We start from the raw sequence: 23,716 nt of genomic DNA on the forward strand, positions 1-23,716 counted from the left end.
TGTGAGAACTGTTCACTTGGAGACTCCCTGTCTTAATTACAAAGAGCCCTTTTAGCCATAGGTCACAGGACTTGGCTCTCTTGACAGGAAATAAGGAAACAAGCTACCTTCCTGGAAAAAAAAAATTTCAAACTTCCAATTCTCAAATGAGTTAAATGAAGCTTGTCAACGGTTGGGAGTTGAGACTTTGACAGTTGGCTAATTGCAGTTGGTACATTAACTATGTTTTAACCGGAGCTGTTGGGGATGGAAGTAAATAAAAAAATAAAACCCAGGCACTTCCAACCGGAGGCACGACGTTGCCTCAATGAAACACAGAATGTAAAAGAACTTAATCTCAGTCTTTCTGGCTGTAAGTATGACAATACGAAGTGGGGTCCAGGCCTTTAACATTTCAATTACATAGATTTACAAGCGGTAACACTTTTAAAACTGACACTGAAAGCAACTTTCAAACTAAGGAAGGTCTTTCTCTGTTTTGAGCCTTCCTTCACAGTATCCTCTGCCTGTATAGTTTTATATGAAATGTACTATGGAAAATCCGCCAAGTAAATATCTGGTTCCACGTCTCTGTACACCGGTCGCAAACGGAGAACATTTGCGGATGAAGATAAATCCTAGTGGAGCTGGTTTATTTTCCGATTTTCAGTTCTTTAACAGTATTACTGGAGACGGACTATCAGTTATACTGAAATAAAGAACAGCAACCATGAACCCTCACTCCAGCAGTTTCCTTATTGACAGACTATTATAATAAGCCCAGCAGAAAAGAAGCAACCAGATTTCGGAGAAGAGCACCGTGTTCTTGTGTATTTAATGTATCATTTGCACTCATATGTAATGTCAGAATGATAATTATAATGTGACCGGAGTTACAGGAGTATGAAAGAGTGAAAAGGCTGAGAAGACAAACTAATACATTCTTTCCAAGCTTACATTTTAGCTATAGTTTTAGTAATATTCTCTCATGCTCTTTTGTTTTCTAACAGATCCCACAGTTTTTTTTTTAAATATTTATGTACACGTATGTGTGTATGGGTACCTACATGCTTAGATACACACATGTATATTTATTTGAGTATCTGAAGTCTGTCTTTGTTTTTTTTTCATGTTTTTGCAATGCACATGACACCCACTCACCCACCCACCCACACCCTTTTCACTTGGAAAATGGATGAATATCATGCTTTCCGAACACCTCCTGAAAAGGTAACGATCAACTAGTTCTATGCATGCTGTTAGATCAACTTTTAATCGCCGAATGTCCAATTAGTATTTATTTGCTTTTGTTTATAGAAGAGTGAGTCCATGTGATTTTGCTTTCATATTCCTGTATATTAAAAGTCCCTAACAGCTCTCCTTGTCTTTTCATTAGCTAAAATTCGTGCCCCCCCCCCCCACGCCCCCCACCCCCAGTCTCTTACCACATTCATTATCAAACAAACAAAAGACTGCTCACAAAAATCTGCCTTCCCTTCCTTTCCCCACTAAGCTCTTTCACAGCATGTAGATAGTCCTATCTCAATATCAGTGATGCCTGTAATCTGGCATCAGACAACTTTGCTGCCTCTTTCCTCTTCAGGGCTGTAAATGAATCAGCGCTCATATTACGTAGCTGGTAATGGTGCACCAACCCTACCGCGGGAGCTATGCTCCCATCCAGATCAGAAAAATAGCTCCTCGGCATCTCCACATCTGGAGAGGACATGCTTGCTCACATCTTCAGCCCAGGTCTTTTGTTTTTCTTTCGTTTTGTTTTCATGCAGTTTCTGTTCCTGCCAAGCTCCTGATGGCCGCAGGCCCCACCAAGGTCTGGTACTGACTGTTCTCTGCCCTGGCCCTCCTCCTACTTTCACCCTTCTAACCAGATCAACCCCTCCCCGGCAGGATCCCACAGATCCAAGTTAAAATGCAATTTCCTGCTTTTGATAAGTAGACACCATCCAGCCAGAACAAAACAGAACACTCTGATACAATTGTCTCACGGCCAAGGGGGGAGGCGACTCCCACCCTTCAAGTCTCCCCTCATTTAAGCCAAGCAGGAAATGCGATTTCTGATCTTTATTCCCGCATTTTTCACCAGGCTCTCCAGACACATATTGACAGGGTCTGCACATGCAAATCATTCAGGAAGCTGGGGCCAAGGTCTCCATCGTGATTTGGACATGAATGGATATTTTCCATCTTGGGTAGGCAAAGAATCAGAAGAACCCTAGGTCAACAGCTCGAAAATGTATTTTCATAGCAGACATGGTTGCCTACCAGAGTATGCCTTACGTTGGGAGGGTGTCAAACTACCTAGAAACATGGCCTGACTTTTGCCAAATGACTTTCTCTGGGACCCATCCGGCTGCCTTCTCTCTCCTGAAGACTCTCAGTTCTTACTCAATAATTTTTAATATTATTTGCTCCCCCTGTGTTTCTTGGAGTACCTAAAGGACATATAGTTATGAACAGTTTCCTAGTACAAACAGTAGGACAAGTGGAAGGGAACTAAGTAATTAATCAACCAACATATTTTCTCTACACACAGAGCACTTTGGGCATTCCCAAAGGCGTCAGAGAAGAATGTTAAGGCTGACTCTTATCTGAATGAGCCTATCAACTGTTTGTTTGGCAAGAGACCGTCCTCGATGACAAAGAGTAAACATGAAATCAGATCGAACTGACTACGTGTTTTCCAGGGGAACGTGACATCAATAAAGTTCAGGTTTATGAGGAAAGCTTTCCGAGATAGAAAGGATTTTGTTTGAAGAGGGAAGAATAGAGAGGATTAGAGGTGAAGGAAGAACACGAGCGATGGTGTGGAGGCAGGAGTGAGTCCAGCGTGATCTGGAGTCCGTATTACGATGGAGACCATTAGACAGAGCCCATGTTATCTACTGGGGAGTGATGGGAGGCAGGTTGGCAAGCCAGGAAGCCAGGTTATGAAGAGTCTTGACAGATATGTCAGACATTTAATAAATGTCCAATAACGAAGTAAACGAGCTCAGATTCGAGGTAGTGTAATGTTAACTCAGTGAGTGCTTCCGTGTAGTTGCATGACTTAACGAAAGGGAGCCTTTCAAGATACTGCTTAGGTATTGGTGGGGTTGATGTCGACTGGTGTGTGTGTTGGGGGGTGGGGGAGGAGACAACTGAAGGATCGCCTGCAATTAGCCAGGGGAGAGGTGATGAGACTCTGAACCTGAACCAGAATGTCTGGTGGGGGGTGGGGAGGAAGAGAAAGGGATGGTTTTGGGAACGTCAGAGAGAAACCAGCCTGCAGTTCCTAGGCAGTCAGTACAGAATTGATGACAGCATAATGTCATTGGACTAATATTGAAGGTAATGAATAAATCCAAGATGGCACCACCAGATGGGGTGACTAGGATCATGGTCGTACCACTGGCAGTAATAGCCTTCCTGATCTGTTTAGGGAAGAAATACATAGTCTGGGGCATGTATGGGGAATAAATTATAGCCATTTCAAATAAAACACCCAATGGGAGGGAGGTTAAATGAGACATTGGTGAAGAGTAGGTCCACATGTACAGTCATTAAGATTGTCTGTGACTCGATAAATCCAACAAGCCATGAATGTAGGCTTTATCTATGTGCGTCTAATGTGGGTTTGAAGAAGAATGAGAGTTTTTCGTGAATTGAGAGCAGACGAAAAAGTCCCATTCATTACATACTCTGCAGGTTACAGTAGAATAGAAATAGCATACAAATATAATGCGTGTCATTTAAAAGAAGTCAAATAGAATCTTTTTATACTGAACCATGCTCTCTTATTGTAGTTTTGAAAGTAAAGAACTCATTCTATTCAAGTCTAGCTTTTTTTTTTTGATAAAACATAAAGATGTGTGCATAGAGAAACACGAAAAATGCAACCCGTCTTCCCGCCAAACAAAGTGCCATATAATGGAAGCTCTCCACACCGAACTCATGTTTCACAACCAGGAGTTTGTGAACACAGAAAAAAAAATCTTTTGAGGAAAAAGGAGTTGTTGAGTGAGTGATTGATGTAATAAAAGCAGGACTCAGGGTCAAATGATTAGGCAACAAATTTCAAGCATGTAACTGGGCACCAGGGTACTCATCAAAGGCTGGCTTGTTTAGGAGAAGCTATGAAGATTTTTCTCAAAGGTACCACCTTTCATCTGATCTTTGCCAGAATTACCTACAGAAGATAGAAAAAAAAAATAAATTATTTATGTAGCAAGCATTCGAATGACAATGGATTTAACTGTTAATAGTATTATGGCCTTAATTATGAAATTATTTTCTGATCACATAAAGATATTTTAATTTTAATTCAAATTGACCCCACGCAAGATAGACAGAAGTGATGTTGGTTGAGCATAACTGAGATATCTGAACAAACTAGTTACAACATTTCACTTTGAAATGCTTTCAAAAGCAAATGCATTGGGTCAGAAGTGCCAGGTCCCTCTCTTCCAGAAGGTTTGATCTGGTCCTGGGCAACAAAACTTTAAATTGTTTGTGAGTTAATACTAAGGAAACTTGGGTTCTGTTAGGTTTGCTCTACTGGACATAGATATGGGAATGAAGAGAAAAAGAAAGGGAAACATATTGGTGACAAATGCTTAGGGCTCATTGAAAATTCTAGGACACCCCAGATGAGTACATTCAACCTGCTGAAATTAATTGGAAGAACTTTCCTATGACTGAACCTACAGCTCATTCTAAGTGTAGGAAAACCAGGTCACGTGAATATCCTAAAAATCTTTGTAATCGAACTCAATTTATGTGACACCAAAGAACACTGATGTCTTAGAAGAGAAACAAATACATTTGATTCATCAGTTTAATAGAATAAACTCCTCACGCATAATAAGAGTTTTTCGTAAATTGAGAACAGACAAAAAAGTCCCAAACAGGTGGAGGACTGATTAGAACCCAACCCTGTGGACTTGTAGAGACATCTTTGGAGTCAAGAAGAAGACGAGAAGCCCTCTTGCATGGCTAGGTCCAGACAAGGCAACATGACAGATATAACAGAAAAGGGAATATAAAACAGAAGAGTAAGCAGCAAAAATATTAAATAGGGCTTCTTATTTTGGGTATTTTTTAAAATTTATATTTATTTTGATAGAGAGAGAGAGAGAGAGCGAGTCTGCCCGGGAGGGGCAGACAGAGAGGGAGAGAGAGTCCCAAGCAGGCTCCGGGCTACCTGATGAGGGGCTTGAACCCACGAACAGTGTAATCAATACCTGAAGTGAAACCAAGAGTTGGATGCTTAACTGACTGAGCCATCCCGGTGCCCTGGGCAGGCTTTTTTTGTTTATCGGCTTGAGCAGAAAGATCTGTTCACGTTTGATTTCTTGATTTTTATCATGAGATTTCCGTAAGTGGTGGGTCCTTTGTTTTTTTGTTTTTTTACCATGATAAAACATACACAGCAAAATTTACCATTTTAAGCATTTTTTAAAAAACATGGTGATTTCTTGGGGGTACCTGAGTGGCTCAGTCTGTTGAGCATCGGACTTTGGCTCAGGTCACGATCTCTCGGTTCGTAAGTTCGAGCCCCACATCTGGCTAGGTGCTGTCACCCTGTTGGCGCAAAGCCTGCTTTGGATCCTCTGTCCCCCTCTCTCTGCCTCTCCCCTGCTTACGTGCTCCCCCAAATAGACAAATATTAAAAAATGTTTATTTGCTTATTTTTGAGAGAGAGCGAGCGCAGGGGAGGAGCAGAGAGAGGGAGAGAGAGAATTCCAAGAAGGCTCTACGTTGTCAATGCAGAGCCGGACATGGGGCTTGATCTCGCAAACCATGAGATCGCGACCTGAGCCGGTATCGAAGAGTCGGACATTTAATTTATTGAGCTACTCAGGCACCCCACATTTTAAGTGTTTTTACGTGTATGGTACACAGTGTTGTATAACCATCACCACCTTCCACGTGTAGAACCAGTTCATCTCCCCAAACTGAAACTCCGTCCCTATCAAGCATTAAGCCCCCAAGCCCTTTTGCCTCAGCGCCTGGTAACCACGATACTCCCTTCTGCTTCTGTGAATTTGACCCCTCTAGGCACCTCACGTAAGCAGGATCATACACTATTTGTCCTTTTGCGTTTGATTTATGTCACTTAACATAATTTCGCCAAGTCAGCCCGCCTTCAAGGTTCATTCGTGTTGCAGCTGTGTGTCAGAATGCCCGTGTTTTTTAAGGCTGAATGATATTCCACTGTATGTATATGCCACAGGTTGTTTTCCCATTCATCTGTTGACAGTGGCGTTGTTTTCACCTTTTGGCTCTTGTCCATAATGTGAATATGAACATGAGTGTACAAACATCTGTTCGAGTCTTTGCTTTCCAATCTTTGGAGCACATAGGGGCGCCTGGGTGGCTCAGTCGGTTGGGCGTCCGACTTCAGCTCAGGTCACAATCTCGCGGTCCGTGAGTTCAAGCCCCGCGTCGGGCTCTGGGCTGATGGCTCGGAGCCTGGAGCCTGCTTCCGATTCTGTGTCTCCCTCTCTCTCTGACCCTCCCCCATTCAGGCTCTGTCTCTGTCCCAAAAGTAAATAAACGTTAAAAAAAAAAATTAAAAAAAAAATCTTTGGAGCATATATACCCAGAAGTAGAATGGCTGGATTTTATGGGAATTCTGTTTACTTTTTTTCTGAGGAAACGCCAGCGTTTTCCACAGTGGCCGCACCCTTGTACGTTGCACCAACGTGCGGATTTCTCCACATCCTCGCCAGCATTTATTTTCTGACTTTCTAGTTTGTTTGTTTGTTTGTTTGTTTGTTTTTAAATAATCACCATCCCAATCAGTGTGAGCCCTGGCCCTTTATCACTGTTTACTTTTAGCCAGTTGGTTCCTAAAGATCAAGATGTAAATATGCGTATGCCAAGGAAGCACACACCCCAGATGATAAAGACAAAGCACATGGTTTCACTCTTATGTGGATCCTGAGAAACTTAACAGGAACCCATGGGGGAGGGGAAGGAAGAAAAAAAAAAAAAAAAGGACGTTAGAGTGGGAGAGAGCCAAAGCATAAGAGACTGTTAAAAACTGAGAACAAACTGAGGGTTGATGGGGGGTGGGAGGGAGGGACGGGTGGGTGATGGGTATTGAGGAGGGCACCTTTTGGGATGAGCACTGGGTGTTGTATGGAAACCAATTTGTCAATAAACTTCATATAAAAAAAAAAAGACAAAGCACACTTCTTTTTTTTCTGAGAGAATGGGATGCAATCAGGCAGCCATTATGTCCTCACATGCATGGAGGAAGGGGCTGATGGGCAGGGTTGTCTGTTCCCTTGAAGGCACTGATCCACCAGAGTCTTAGGGTATTCCGGATTTAGAGCCTCTTGGAGTAGCTCTTTTAAATCCAGGGAAATGAGGCTATTTATCTCTGTGGATGGTGGCCTGGTACTTGCTGGGCTCTCTTTCCTCAGACTCACCCTGAGATACGTACCTACCTTGATTTCTTCAGCTATTTCTCTTCCCTCCTCTCAAACCTCCCACCTCTTCATACTCACTTGAGAAATGAGAAAGTTACTTTTCAAAAAATATATTTTTTTTAATGTTTATTTCTGACAGAGAGAGAGAGAGAGAGAGAGCGAACGTGAGCTGGGAAGGGGCCTAGAGAGAGAGGGAGACACAGAATCTGAAACAGGCTCCAGGCTCTGAGCTGTCGGCACAGAGCCTGGCGTGGGGCTCGAACTCACGAACCGTGAGATCATGACCTGAGCCGAAGTCGGACCCTTAACAGACTGAGCCATCCAGGTGTCCCGACAGTTACCACTTATTTATGCATATTTTTTCCTTGAGTCGTTCCTGGTATTCCTTCAGTCAGGTGGCTTCTAAGTCACGCTGAGGGATGAGTTCTTTGTCAAAGGCCAGTGGATTTCACCACATCAAGATAGGAAACCTCTTTCTATCTTTGGAGGGTCCCCATTGGTATCTTTATTCAGACACTTTGAGAATCCAGCCACCCAGACTAGCACAGTGCCTGGTACATGTGGAATTAAATAAGTCATCTAGAAGAAGGGGGTGCTGGCCTGTGAGGTAATTGAGGGGAGGCGGAGGGAGGGGATAGAGTCTGAGGGAGACGGAACTTGAAGAAATAAAGAAATGTGGGATGGGGGGTCTCCGGCAGGAGAGCTCTGAAAAAAACAGAAACAAAATCTTTTATTTTTCCCAGCAGGCGGTGGGTGGCTAGGGAGAGACTTATAAAACACCATGGCTTGCTTCTGATGTTGGAATCAGCGTAAGGTTTTCCAGCTATGAACACTTTCAATCATCTATTGGGCAAAAAAGGGCAAATCTGTTTCCTAAAGAACATAATAAAGATCAGATACAATCCTTTGGCGTCACAAGCCCACGGTGTAATAAAATAATGTCCAAATGTCATCGAGGCTGTGCTTGGGTTGGAGAAGCAATTTCAGTGCACCTTCTTAAAATGTAGCATTTATAAAGAACTCGTAAAGATCCACTTCCTTGAGCTATGGAATTTGAGCACATCTTACGTCAATAGAGGTGAATGTTTTACTTTCATTTCTTCATTATAGAGGAGGGCTGTGCTTTTAAGTATGTATTAATGATATTGACAATAATGTCATAAAAGGTAAATCCTTTGCATGCCTTGCACAGTTTATTCAACATGGAAAGCCAAGTCAGAGAGCGTTTGCTAAGGTATGCTGGATCACAAAAGAGAAATAGCCAATAAAATTATTTGTTAAATAAGTGTATTTGAAGAAAAAAGGTTTCAGTTTGAAATCACTTTTTAAAAAAAAATTGTTTTAACGTTTATGTATTTTTGAGAGACAGAGAGTGAGTGGGGGAGGGGCAGAGAGAGAAGGAGACACAGAATCCGAAGCTGGCTCCAGGCTCTGAGCTGTCAGCACAGAGCCCGACGCGGGACTCGAACTCACTAACCATGAGCAAGATCATGACCTGAGTTGAAGTCGGACGCTTAACTGACTGAGCCACCCAGGCGCCCCTAGAAATCACTTTAAAATAGTCTCTTGCGGGGTTCCTGGGTGGCTCGGTCGGATGGGCATCCAACTCTTGATTTGGGCTCAGGTCATGACCTCAGGGCCATGGGATCCAGCCCCGCTTCAGCCTCTGCGCTGAGTGTGGAGACTACTTAAAATTCTCTCTCTCTTTCTGCCCCTCTCCTCTGCTCTGTATCTTAAAAACAACAACAACAGCAACACACACACGCAAAATAGTTTCTTATTATTTTCCCTACGCAACAGAATTGCTCTAAATATGGCTGATAAGAGCCACAGCGCCCATCTAAAAAGGAATGTCTTACATTAATAGGAAGTGCTGATGATCTTTTCCTTTATTTTAACAGCACAAACATTTAAACCTCCTTTCCAAGGAAAAAAGAGAGAGACCGAGTTTGGGGGTGGGAGGTAGTCGGAAGGGGCTGCCGAAAAAACGATCTTTCACTTCCAATAGGTCATAATGTTTAAAATCTCTGAAGTTTTCTTGTGTGTTATGAAAAGCTACAAATTTATCTTTTTCCATTTTCCCAAAGGAGGTTGACCCAAATCCAACAGCAGCAGTTGAAAAATTTCTCTAAGCTTTATCAAATGGCCCCTACAGAGCCCAGCTTAAAATTAAAAGCTCCCCCTACCAGAGGGAATATATGTGACTTTAATAACTGAAATGTGTTTTTACTTTCTATTACAGAGGTCAAAAGGTTTCTAAACAAACCAAATTTATCAATTATTTAGAGCTGATTTCTTCTGAAGTGGTATTTCTAAGATATTATTTGGTGGATAAATTCAATGTTCTAGAGCCAACTGCCAGCGTTTTATTCATAACAAATTTCCACTAAACTGAATTTGCTGGGGCAACTTAATTTCCACTATCGTGTTTGCACTGTAGAAATATCAACTGAAGTGTTATAGTGCCTAACTAGTGGGCTTTTCAAAGAAAAATTCCATATAAGCATGCTTATTCAGCACCCCTCCCCTCGGCTTTCTGTTTATTGCTTAAGAAATGAACTGCCTTTTTCTATCTACTGGGATTAAAAAAAAAAATTTTTTTTTTTTCAGCTCCTGAAACATTCTTCAAAACCACAGAGATACCTCTGAAGTTAAAAACAATATCTTAAACTACATTGTCATCCTAGCCGCCGAAGAAAATGAGATTGTTGTCAAGGTTTTGGTTAAGGAGATTTGTTTTTAAACGAAGGAGTCCTAGGCTGGCATGCCCACAAACACACACATGCGTGTGTGTATGTGGAGCAGGTCAGGGTCTCTTCCCCAAAATTCTTCTGGAGTCTTGATGGACTACTTGGTTAGGGCTGTATGTTAGAGAATTCAGTAACAGTTTATAGAGCAACTGCTCTTGATTCTTAACACAGTGCACAGCCCATGTAAATATTATGTTTATTATATACTAACTAAACATATATTGGGTTTCTGCCTAAAGCCTACCACTTGGTGTATGCAGAAAACATTATAGAACAGTTCATAAATTCATTTGAAGCTGCGTTAAATGAAAGCAGCCGTCCAGAAGCTGAATTTTTTTCATCTTTAAAATAGCAGGGCTTCCCAGCTCGAAAGCAGGAGGTTTATTTACGCTGGTGAAGGCAACACACCAAAGGAATCAAGGAGCATGCACTGCAGGTTCGGTTTTAACGAAAGCAAATTTCGTTAAGGCAAAAGGCCCGGTTATACTTCCCTTGTCGATACGGGCTTTTATTTTACTGTTACCGTTGTTATTATTTTCGTAAATTCAGAAAAAAGAGGGGGGGAGGAGAGCTTTTCCGTCTCTGGTACCTCGTAGCCTGTTCAAGACGGAAATGACAGCGGTTAGGTTTTCCAGACAGCCACTGATAAATGAAAATAAAGGTGGAAAAAAAGAAATGGGGCAAGCAAGGCAAGCCCAGTCCACCTCTCAGGGAACTGGATGGCTGGGGGGGGGGGGGGGTTGGTCAGAGGTTAGACCTCTTTCCTTTCTGAACGGCTGGCTGGCATCCAACCACAGCCTGAAAAGACCCCCGAAGGCTAATTTCCACCCCCGCGTGGGCATGGTCTGTGGAGGTGAGTTGGTAGTCTCAAGTCGAACACCAGGAGGGATGGAACTGGTACCGACGTGAAGACCCACTGGGGGGTTTTGAACTCTCACGTGTGCACTTTGTTCCTGGAACTGCTTCATGGTTAAGTTTGGCTGAATTAAACTCCAAGCATAGCATCTGGGATTTTCGCCGGTCACGGAGTTAACAATTTTAGCCCTGCAGGAATAGAAGGCCAGCGTTCTAGGTCACGGCTGCCATTTTTTATCACCACTTCCAAGTGCTTATTTTTTTTTAAATTTTTTTTCAACGTTTTTTATTTATTTTTGGGACAGAGAGAGACAGAGCATGAACGGGGGAGGGGCAGAGAGAGAGGGAGACACAGAATTGGAAACAGGCTCCAGGCTCCGAGCCATCAGCCTAGAGCCTGACGCGGGGCTCAAACTCACGGACCGCGAGATCGTGACCTGGCTGAAGTCGGACGCTGAACCGACTGCGCCACCCAGGCGCCCCTCCAAGTGCTTATTAAAGTGCCTTTGAGGGGCGCCTGGGTGGCTCAGTCGGTTGGGTGCCCGACTTCAGCCCGGGTCACGATCTGGTGGTCCGTGAGTTCGAGCCCCGCGTCGGGCTCTGGGTTGATGGCTCAGAACCTGGAGCCCGCTTCCGATTCTGTGTCTCCCTCTCTCTCTGCCCCTCCCCCGTTCATGCTCTGTCTTTCTCTGTCTCAAAAATAAATAAACGTTAAAAAAAAAAAATAAAGTGCCTTTGATTGTAAGCAAAGCTTGGAAACTAACGCTGCACAAAAAAAGGTCTTGGTAACAATCTTTGTGGGGTTCTAGGACTGGGGATGCTGTTATCAGCAATCAATCAACATTTTTTTTTTTTTTTTTGCTCCACAGAAGCACCTAGAATAGTGGGTGAAATATAGTATGTGCTCAACAAACATCCGTTGACTGAAGACACCAATCATTTGTTTGAACAGTGGTTTTCAACCTCAAAGCTGTGACCATTGCTTTTTCTGAGTATTTACATTACACCAGAAATTTAAGGCCTCTGGTTTAACACTTTGGAGCCGTTGAGCTTCTACTTCTTGCCCATAAAAAGAAACTTGACCCTATGCAGGCAGGTCCTATTTTGACCCTGGTTGCATAAAATATTCTTTTGGGAGGAGCAGGCTCCCTCAGGTGCTGGAGTATCAGGTCAATGTTTGATATACTCTCCCTTGCGGAGAATCAAGTGATAACTTTCTGGTTGTTAACATTTTAGGAATTGCCCGAGATTTTCCACTTGGATCCTTCCAGTGGTGATTCTTAATGAGGTTAGAGTGACGGGGTTTATAAAGATATCTACACTGCAACTCAGATAGTCTAGAATTTTTACTTCCTTCACTAATGCCCTTCCCACACATCATTTGAATGCTTTGGTTAGAATAAAATTTGTCCTGGAAACTGTAGACTTCAGGTCCCCAATGAGATAATTAGTGAGTGAAGCACGCACCTTCTCAAACCCGGAAGGAATGGCCAAGGGCTGGATCCCGATAGTCTTAAAATATCAAGTGACCTTGGCTCCCTTCTTTCCCCAATCTGAGGGTTTGCGGTGCCTATCCTATCCAGATGTTTGATTTCGAGATATGCACGAAGACCCTGAATGTAGTAAATTTTTAGAAATCCTAAACAGTCCTTGCGCCTGTGGCTGATAATTCCGCGCATGGTATGGATGGCGTCAGTGCCCTGGGGATCTCAATAGAAGGACAAGATGTCTGATCTGCCTTTTTTTGCTGCAAAGCGGAAAACCTACACCGCAAACAAGGACAAGTAGGGACAGAGGACCCACCTCGTCTCCCGAAATGGCCAGTAAGGCTCTCCTGCACAGCGTGTGACCGGAAGAGAAGCAGGAGGGGAGATTGCGGCTGCCCCGTGTGATTCTGTCCTAGTCCCCCTCCGAGGTCTGGGCCGGGGAAGGGTGGACCGGAAGTAGCTTCGAATACCGCTACCTGCTCCGACAGTAGCATCTTTGGGAGTTTCTTGTGAACAATTGTACCTCTGATGTAAATCCTGGTCTCTTCCTGCTTCCAGACCCTGTGCTCCTCCTTCAGAATCATTTCATCCTCTGGCAGCAAGCTCAAACAGAAGTAGACCCTGAAAACTGGAGGTTTTCCTACACTCTCGCCCGTTTGTCCCACTTAGTTCTCATTTTCAACCTCGATTCTAGGCAAGGAGAGGATGTAGCCCGTAAGGCTTTGGCTAAACCATGTCATGTTCTAGGCTGGAAGACCACGAAGCTGCCTACGATCAGTTTTGTTAAGGAACGTGACAGTAATGGGACATGGCACTATGCGAAGACAAAATTGAGATATCAGCTTTTAGAAAACGACGCTAATTATTTTTATGATTACTGTTAATGTAATTTTCCACTCAGAAGGACAGTTTTCCTAAGTACAGGGGAAAAAAGTCAATAATTTGTGGCCAATTGGGCTTTAAAAATCATCTTTCGTCGTCTAATCAATAAATAATTGGCCAATTAGTATACTTGTATCCCAGCGTGAGTGACACATACTTCTTTTGCGCCCCCCATCCCGCCCCCACGCAAGCCTACTGTCAGGACAAATATATTGTCACACCAGTGTATATAAAGAGGTTCACGGAAACATACAGAACCTGTGAATGTGTAAGGCTTTGACAGGACAGCTTCTGACAACGTGAATTCTTAGCTCCTATTTTTGTTCCCAGACCCAGTTTACCCATCTAGGCTCCAATATTTATAACAGGGAACGATCCTACCTTGAATGTAGGTCTTATGCCTAATTCCTACTGGCTTGAAAAGTGGCTCAGTGAGTGTTTCAGTGTATTTGGATTCAATTTTCTATTGATAAATATTTTACCCCGTTGTCACGATTATCTTAACACGGAGACGAGTAGATACTAGATTAATCCAAGTGTTTGTAGAGACAAGCTGATAAATTACAGAGAGACGTGTTGATTTTATTTGCAACCCAGAACTAGCAAGCCATTCAGTTTTCTAACACTTGGTAGAAACAGTAAGTATTTATCTTTCCACATAAATGTAAGCCATTCTATGCTTTATGCATTCTTTAAAAAAGAAGTGCTAGAAGTTCTGGAAGAGTGTAAATTCATCTTTCATTATTCCAATTATAAAGCTAAGCATCCCAGTTTGAATGCAATGGACTGAATGTTCGTGCCTCCCCCCCGCCCCCGCCCCACTTCTGACTCCCCAAAGGAAAAAAAAAATTATATGTTGAAACCTAATCCGCAATGTGATGGTATCTGGAGGTGGGGCCTTTGAGAGGTAATTAGCTCATAAGGGATTAGTGCCCCTATAAGAAGCGAGGAGAGGGAGATGACCTCTCCCCTCCCGACCACGTAATGATACAATGAGAAGAGGGATGTCTGCTAACAGGAACCGAATCTGTCAATAGCTTGGTTTTGGACTCGTCCGGCTTCCGGAGCTGTGACAAATATGTTTGCTGTTTAAGCTACCCCATCGGTGGTAGTTTGTTATAGTAATCCAAGCTGACTAAGACGTTGAATAACCCTGCCGGGCTGTGAGCCCTCCTCCAAGAGGACTGCAACCTACCCACTCACATGTAGAATCCTGAAGGTTACTCTCATTTTGGTGACTCAAAAGGAGTGACTTCTCTTTCGTGCATCTTATTTGGAAAATGTTCTCTTCTGGATCATCGTGATGTTGTTCACTGTGGGGGTCCTGAGTACCCAGGAGGTGTCAGGTGCTAGAAACCCCTGTGTGGGGGGTAAAGTGCTCACTACCCGCTTCGGCGGCTAGCTTCCCTGCCCCCGACTCGCCAGCCTCCAAGAAGGAGCTGCTGTTTGTCGATCATATGGCAGAATGCGATTTTTCCAGCAGGTGAGGCTGCTATAAGTTTAAATTCAGACCCATGGATTTGTTTCTCTCTGGTTCTTTCTTTCCTGCGCTGTTCTCTCTCTCCTGCTGGCTACAGAAGGGGAAATCAGGCTGCTTATCTCCCTTTGCCTTCCAATGACCATTACATACTTCCATTCATTACATACATACAGAGAGAGAGAGAGAGAGAGAGATACAGAGACAGAGAGACAGAAAGAGAGCAAGAGAGAAACCTGGTTCAACTCCCTCCCTCCCCCTACTTGGAGGCAGTTTAGATAGACAGACTGGTTTTGGACCCTATCACATCTCTGGCCTCAAGGGAGAAGGGTAACCTTAATTTTATTTCCTGCTGCCTCTAGAACATATCCGTCAAGGACTTTGTGTGTGTGTTTGGGACAAGGGTTCAGGTATTTTTTTTTTTTTTTTAGTTTAGTTTAGTTTGTTTATTTATTTTGAGAGAGACGGAAACAGCGCAGGTAGAGGAGGGGCAGAGACAGAGGGAGACAGAGAACCCCAAGCAGGAGCCCTGATACGGGGCTCGAACCCATGAAACTGTGAGAACATGAGACTAGAGACGGTGACCTGAGCCAAAATCAAGAATCCAAGCTTAACGATGGAACCACTCAGGGGCCCCAAGCGTTCAGGCATTCTTGAGGCCCTTAGGCTAGTACTGTGGAAGGTTCTTTGTAGCCTCTATGGGATTCTTTATCTTCATTATCTCCTAATGGCCCTGGAAGGTGTTAGTGTCTCCATTTGACTGGCAAAAAAACAGATTCACGACTTGCTCCCGGTCCCCTAAATGGGGAAATAAGAAATAAGGAAGTAAACAAAACCAAAAATATAACTCCAGTATTGACTAATGCTATAAAGATAAGACAGACCAGGGCAGAGTCAGTGATAGGGAGGGGGCTATTTAGTTAGGATTGGTGGGGAAGGTTTAGAACACATAAAAGATCATTTCTGGCTTACAGTTGAATGGGTCCTTCCTGTGTTGGGATCATCTCTGATTTAACTCTCAGCTGGCTGGTTCAGTCGAGGAACCTTTCTAAAGAATCCGATCTATCCGCTGTATAAGCTACGCTTTCATTTTGAAAACTTTCTCTCCCCATGCACCCTTATCATCTTATGAATTAAAAATTAAGGCTATGTTTGCATTGGCTAAATAAATGAACAAAAAAAAAATCATGCCCTTTAGCCAAGATGTAATTCTTCAAGATATCATAGCTTGGTGTCACAGGCCAATGTCTAACGTAACGGAAGCGAGTGAAAGCTCAAATACTTACGGTTCAAGGAAATACTTGGGAAAGGAGTGGTTCCAAATACTTTCCACGTGTGCACTCACTGTTGCTAGCTCATTTGGTGCATTTGTGCAAATTAGGAAAAGCTCTGCCTTTCTCCGTGGATGACCCAGCCCCACATCCAGTCACGTGACTTGGGGCCCCAAGAGTGAGCTGTATTGCAGCTTCCCTTTCTCTGCTCTACCAGGTGCCATCGGGCAGGACGTGATGTTCGCGACTTTATGACAGTCCCTGACCTTTGAGGCAACAGTAACGGTGGCCTACGTTCTTACTCACGGCCCACCAATGCAATTGCCCAAAAGCCATCGCGTTGATTCCCCCGAGTTGACTTGAGTGATGAATGAGGCAAAGATATTTATCCTCGCTTTACAGTTATGAGATCAACGTACAGAGAAGTTAAGTGACTTCCCCAAAGCCACACGGATCCTCGCTGGCTCTGACTAGAAGTGGAGGTAACTGACCTTTGGCCTTATTCCTTCAGATTCATTGAGCATCACCCAAGACAGAGACACCCAGCCACTCATTCATTTCCTCATTGGTCATTCACGATTGCCAGCCTGTCGGAGGAGGGCGCTGCCTCATTTGTCTGTGTGTGCTGCAAACCTATCACAGTCCTTGACACGCAATAAGTATGCAATGAGTGTTTGCTACACGCATAACAGAAGCATGTTCTGGTTCTGTCGTCACAGACGTGGTCTGACGATACACTTGGCTGCAAATGACAACCCCGAAGCTTCTCCATCTTTGTCTGCTGCCCTAACTGTAGGCGTGGTCTGCATCACACGGGCCCATTTGTCCCACTGCAAAGGCCAGTTCCCCGCTGCATTGGTCAAAGCTCTGTGGAAAAGGGAAGAAGGCAGGTGAAAACTCACCCTGCGAAAGAGACAGATGTGGGTCTGAGAGGCTGCTCGGGAAGTAATGGATCTACACCTTCTGCTGCCTTCTGGAAACTGGTGTCATGGAAGGAATGAAACCACAGAGGCAGGTATCTGAGAACGTGAGCTCCTTTTCTAGAAGATGTATGATCACTGAGTTTTTCAGCAGCAGTTCCTGCCCGCTTTTTGCCTGATAGTTTACCTATCCCATCTGTCAGGTCCCTCAGAAAATGGAAAAATCACGTCGGAGGGTTCAGAATAAACCAGCTCAGACCCCGTCTTCCTGCCATTTGTTGGGTTATTAATAACATCCGGTTAGAATCTTTGGAGCCTCCAAGGGGAAGAGAGTTGGCCTCTCCTAGTGTCCTCAGCCACGCGGATTCCCTTTCTGAAGATGCTCACAAGATTACGGGTGAAGCGTCAGAATTCATTAGCCAAATGGGACAGTCAATCCTCGTAAACACGAAGGGTCTTTTGTGAATGACTCCCAGTCAAAATAATGAAAATCACACCCACGTTTATTTTTCCATAGGTCTAAAAATATGGAGAGCCAGTGAGTTACTCTTACGCGGCTCATAATAATGTCATAATTGAACGATCTATAAATGGCATTTTGCAAAGGAACACTGAACAAATACAGCTGAACGCTCTTCTGTTGGGATCTTTTCTTTCTCACAATTAAATGTCATTATGAGGGATTCTACTCTATTTTATACGTAATCAGGACTTGTAAAGTCTCCACATAAACAACACTTTTATTTGATCAGAGTTCATTACGAGAAGCAACTACTGTATAGAAAAAATGTCTGAAATGATAGTCTGGACCAGGAGTCAGGATTTACTAAGCGGAAGGGTAAAAATGGCTGCCTTGCCAACCAGGCATACCTTTGCAATCTGGTGCATTTCCTTATGTGGCCTTGCTCTGGCTTATAAACCACTGGAATCAATTTCTTTTAAAAACACGTTTTTCAGAAACTTATTACGCACTTTAGAGATATATTATATACCTTCAGCAGCAAAAGAAGAAAAATTACAGGTGCAAAAGCAGCCCATTTTTCTAGCAGCTGAAAATGATGCTGTGTACTAGTCACAGGGGAACAGTAAAAATTACACTCCGACAGCAACAGGGCAGAAGCCCACAAAGGCACAGCCGAGCGAGTGGCACGGCCAGGGAGTGCGCTAATAAATCAAGATAATTCTCTGCCTGCCTTGAACTTAGACCCGGCTACAATTCACTGGTACAGCCGGGGGAAAAAAAAAAAAAAAAGAAAAAAAAAAAAGAAAAAAAAAAGTCTGTTAGTGGAATTCAGCTTTACTGGGGGGACGTGATTAGTCACTGGGCAGATTGAGCCTCGATTGCATCTAAATGGTCCACTTTATGAACCATTTATCTTCTGCTCAGACCATTTTCATTACACCAAAAACTGATGCTGAGCCACCAGCTGTAAGATACAGCCTGGTGAAAATTAATAACCTTTTTTTTCTCCCCCCTTCTGCAGGACTCCTGCATATGTGAGTAGGAGCATTTATCCCTGTTTTGTTGCTATTTGCATCCCAGCATCCCTGGCAGTCTTTCAATTTTCTCAAGTCTCTTAGCCTTTGGCCCCTGTTTCGCTTTTGCAACACAAACAATCCATCCTGTGCATTTAAAATTCTCTTAGCGCCCTGACATCACGCTATAGCCTTAGAGCAGGGAGCAGTTTACACAGAAAGGGCTCTTATTAATTCCTCTGTCCTGCTTTCCTGCTAAAATATAGGGATCTTGAGATTACTGCTGGGTCCCTTAAAGACCATTTAGAGCTATGCAATTTAAAAAAGGAGACCTTTATTAATACCTGCTTAGGCTACCGACTGCGGGGAGGGCAAAGGAGGTCTGGCTGTGATGGAAGATAGTCTCTTACTGAAGCCGAGTCACGTGACCTGTAATTCACGGCAGCCTATTGAGCCTTGCGTAGCCACTGAGATATAAGCTGATATGATTACAATAACACACAATGAAATTATGGAGTATTAATGGTGCTTAACCACTGTCAGGCATTAAGCAGAATTAACAGGAGTCTTTTTCTGAGCAGACATAGTTTTGATAGGGGCCGATTAAGGATTTGGCTATCTAAGGAAGCTCATTATAGTATTAATTGGGACACAATGAGCCCAAACTGTGTTGTTTTGGCGTATTTCTGCATGGGGCCACACGTTTGGTGAGAAGCTTGGAGCTCATCGCCTCAGCCCAGGAGTTGCTGGATGCCATACAACTTTTGTGTCCTCAGGCAGATTTCGTGGCATCTTCTGTCTTTCTTGTTTGTCTTTTGAGGCGCGCCGGACCTATTCTGACAACTGGGTTTCTTTATCCATCACAAAGGCTAGACTCTAGCTGGAGTTGTTAACACATTTACAGAGAAATATTTCATGTCTGAGGGAGGATTTTGTGGTGATTTTTGGAATTCTTCCCAAAAAGACTTAAAAAAAAAAAATCGTAAAGTTTAGGCCAAAGATGGGACGGGCAGTCCGATGACATTTTATTTTCGTGACCATATAACGCTCTGCAGCTTTTTTTTTGCTTCAGCAGACGTCCTGTGATGGCAGCTGGGGTCAACCTCCCTACTTCCTCAGTTGTCTGAATGTTCCTTTCCACCACGGTCGGTCTTCGAAAAGCAGAGAGATTCTTGACTTCCGAGCCCTGAGTTAGTTTCGTCTGCCAGACGGAACATGCGGCAAGGTGACTCTTAAGAAAATGCTTCTTGAGATGGGCGCTTTGGTGGTGTTACTTGAGGTTACAAGGAGCCACTGACAGGAATGAACGCGGACAACCGTCGTGGAGCAAGACTGTCCCCTTCGGCAGCACGGCGTATGGAGCTCACCCTGGGCAGCCAGGGCCACTGTGTGGCTATGTGCTCCACCCCATGAGTGCCACGCTCCCACGCTCATCTCTGCAGTTGCAACGAGCCCCGGGGCTGATCCGCATCAATTGCCCGGATGCCCAAATGGAACTGATGAGCTGTGTCCGTTCATTTTGTCTAGACGTGGCCTCAATCGGCCAGCTGGGTTTGCACGGCCTGTCCGCCTGACAGCTGTTAACTGTCAATGGGCCATATGTAGCCATGGAAAGTTGCAGACTTTGGAATGCTCAAGGGCTGGGACCAAATTCCTTGGGGAGAGAGGTTTCCCACAAGGATGTCTGTGGGCTCTGATGAGCCTACTGTCCCCAGTGTCCTTTTTCACAGACCTCTGGCCAGAAGGCCAGTGGCTAGCCCCCCGTTAAAAACTTTGGCCCAACAGCCCTTTCAAAACTCTGTTAAGTATTAAAGTTACAAAGTGAGGGAGAGCTCAGGAGATTGCGTGGATATTAATAAAATCTTTGGTGCCTCTTGCCTCAGATGATGCAAGAGAACTTCAAAAGTTTGGATCTGACTTTCGGGTTAGAAATGAAAAGAAAGACAACTTCTTGGCCTCTCAACGCAATGAACTAGCCAACGTTGCCTCCGGTGACAGAATGAAAATGGCTATATTTTTAAAACAAATAATTAGAGCATTCAATTTAGGAATGTGAAGAAAGGATCTGTGTTGATCTTGCTTTTTTGGGCTGATACTCTTCTTTCAATAAAGTTGACAAAACCTAAGGGGCACTTTCAAGAATATCTCCTCTTTCGGGGCGTGCGGGTTGGCTCAGTCGGTTGAGCGTCTGACTCTTGGTTTTGGCTCAGGTCGTGGTCTCCCAGTTTCGTGAGTTCAAGCCCCACGTTGGGCTCTCTGACACGGAGCCTGCTTGGGACTCTCTCTCTCTCTCTGTGCCTCTCCCCCACTCACACTGTCTCTGTCTCTCTTGAATAATGATGATAAAAAGAATATCTCTTCTTTGTATTACAAAATATGATGATGGAGGAATTGTCATCCAGGGGCTATTTTTTTTATTTTATATTTTTACCAAAATAGTGCACGATCTTGATGTGGATTTGACAAACCTATATAGCAGTAATATGAGAGGTTTCAGGAAATAGCAAATTTTCTGGTAATGACTTTCTCTGCACCTTTGCCGAGAGAAGATTTCTACCTGTGCCAGGAGCAATCAGCTGGTGGCAATTTTGGTAGCCAGTGTCTCCATGAGCACAATTTGACAAGGAGATGAGACGAGGAATTAAGACATGTACAGTATAATCACACATACAAAAATGAATTAGAGATGGCTTACCCTGCAATGGAATATGTAGATAACAAATACGTGGGTAGAAAATCCGAAAGATCTCATCCCCCTCCTTCCAGATATTTATGCTCAGGTGTTCCAACCGTCCTGCCTCTGGCCTGTCCACAAAGCAATGTGCCTCCGAGCAGACCCCAAGGGCCGTAATCATCAAGGACAGGATTCGGGCGGGACCTCGTGGAAGATGACCAACGCCCCCCTCAGAGGCATGGCTGGCCTAATATAGAAGTTGCGAGAAAAACAAAGTTCTTTGCTAGAGGCTACTGGGGATGGCAAAGACCACTTAAAAGGAACAGGCTAGGATGAATTTCTTTCCTTTGCTTCTGGAAAGATGTAATTTTATCTCCTTCACACAAATGTTAGGATGAGGCCTTGACAATCATTTATGATATTTACGTATGTTAATTTGAGAACTGGATTGTTATAGTCGTTCCTGGAAACTCTGTGTGAGCTTGTGGTGACTGTGTGAGATTACGAATTACATACAAACCAGAGCTTCCTACGGTCAGAGCTAACTCGATAGCTTGGCACGCAAATATCACTTTGGTCAATGTGTACCGAGTGCTCGCTACATTTTGGGCAGAACGCTATGGACTGAAGGTAACAGAGAACAGATAGAAAACCTGGTCAATCTCAAAGTGATCAGTAGGGGTAGAAATCTCATAACACGAATCACAACACAATGTGGAAACTTCTGCAAGAGAGTTGGGTGGGTTCCAGAAGACCATATTAGGCATTGATCAGGATGGGCTCTTCCAGGAGATCACATGTGGGCAGACAGAGTCTGAGCCATCACCACTGAGGAGACGAGGCCACAGACAAAAGGACTAGCATACACACAGGCACAGTGGCTGCAGAACAGCAGGTGTTTGGGGTACATCAACCAGTCACCCCGATCCTTTAGGTGGGAGAGGGAAACAAAGCCAAGACCAGTCATGATGACCTCGGACCTCATAGGCTATGTTTATTCAGAGGATGATGGGAGCCATGACAAATTTTAAAAAGAGGACAAAAATCCACAGTTTTGTGTGTTAGAAAGCTCCTGGGAGCTTCAGTAGGGAAAATCCAGTGTGCGGATGTTGGCATATTCTAATTCCCCAATGCTGCCAGACCCTCACTTTTAGACTCATGTAAAAATCCATGTTTTTCAAAAATCACACCATCAGTTCGGCCCTCTCTATCCCTTCTGTTTAGTGTCCTTTCCCCCTTGTTTATTGAAGATGGCAGCCTGGCTCACAGCCTTCCTTTCCATCCTTGTTCATCCAGTGATCCTGGGGGATTTTAACAACCTTGTTATTAAATGTCCCACCCATCAACCCAAGCTCAAAACGCTCTGACCTTCCTGTATGCAGCAGCTCACTCCCGGGGCCATTTTGAACTGGCTATACCTCTGGAATCTTAACGCCTGTAGACTACTTTGGAACCAGCTCTCTCCCACATTGCTCTCCTATCTCCAGCTCTCTCCCACACTGGCATCACATTTGCTATTTCGACTCTTTCCTATTATCTCTACCCATCACCATCTGTGGGGTCATTTTCTTTCCAATGGAGCTTGCAATCTGTGGTTCAACCTCCCTCACCGCAGCCCCTTGACTTAAAATTTTTTTTTTTACATTTATTTTTGAGAGACAGAGTGAGACAGAGCATGAGCGGGGAAGGGTAAGAGAGAGGAGGAGACACAGAATCTGAAGCAGGCTCCAGGCTCTGAGCAAGAGTTCAGCACAGAGCCCGATGTGGGGTTTGAACCCACAAACCGTGATATCATGACCTGAGCCGAAGTCAGATGCTCAACTGACTGAGCCACCCAGGCGCCCCAGCCCCTCGACTTTATATGAGGCTTGTCTCTTTAGAGACAACTTGTCTCCCCCATTGCATCTTCAATCCAGCTCTAGCCTGCTTTTTGCTTCTCCTGCTTCTACACCAGAGATGTGGGGAACTTCTGCAAAAAAATACACAATCCAATCTCTGATTCATGCTTTTCTCACTTCTCTCAAGGACCACCTTAAACCATTTCACATTCAGGAAGTTCCTTTTCATAACTCACAGAGGAAAAGGAGGCTATTTGCCACAGAATGCATTAACTTCCCCTCAGTGACGACCTTCATTACCAACTACCTCTATCCTCGTTGGTCTTTCTCTTCCTCTCCGTCTCCTCCTTGTGTTCAAGACGAATCTTCAGTCTTAGCACTGAGTTTCTCCAATGATTAGGCCACTAGTTCCCTCCTTTCTCACTTCTATCTCCAAGCATCCTTATCAATTCTACCTTGTGTTTTCATGACATTCTCAACCGGGTCACAACTTGGTGTAACTGGTGTGTGATTCCTTTTGGATAACTTTAGTGATGTCTGTTTACCTTGGCTGCACTTTAATGCTGGGATGATGCATATGCTCTGTCCTTTGTCTGCTTTTCTCTCATTCTTCTTAGTCTTTCTGGGTGATCGCACTCACATCCAGGACCTCAACTACCATCTGAACTGTA

The sequence above is a fragment of the Lynx rufus genome, unplaced genomic scaffold, assembly GCF_022079265.1.
Source record: "Lynx rufus isolate CCGP_SWC_20201006 ecotype Redwood Valley unplaced genomic scaffold, mLynRuf1.p SCAF_8, whole genome shotgun sequence".
Classification (NCBI taxonomy): domain Eukaryota; kingdom Metazoa; phylum Chordata; class Mammalia; order Carnivora; family Felidae; genus Lynx; species Lynx rufus.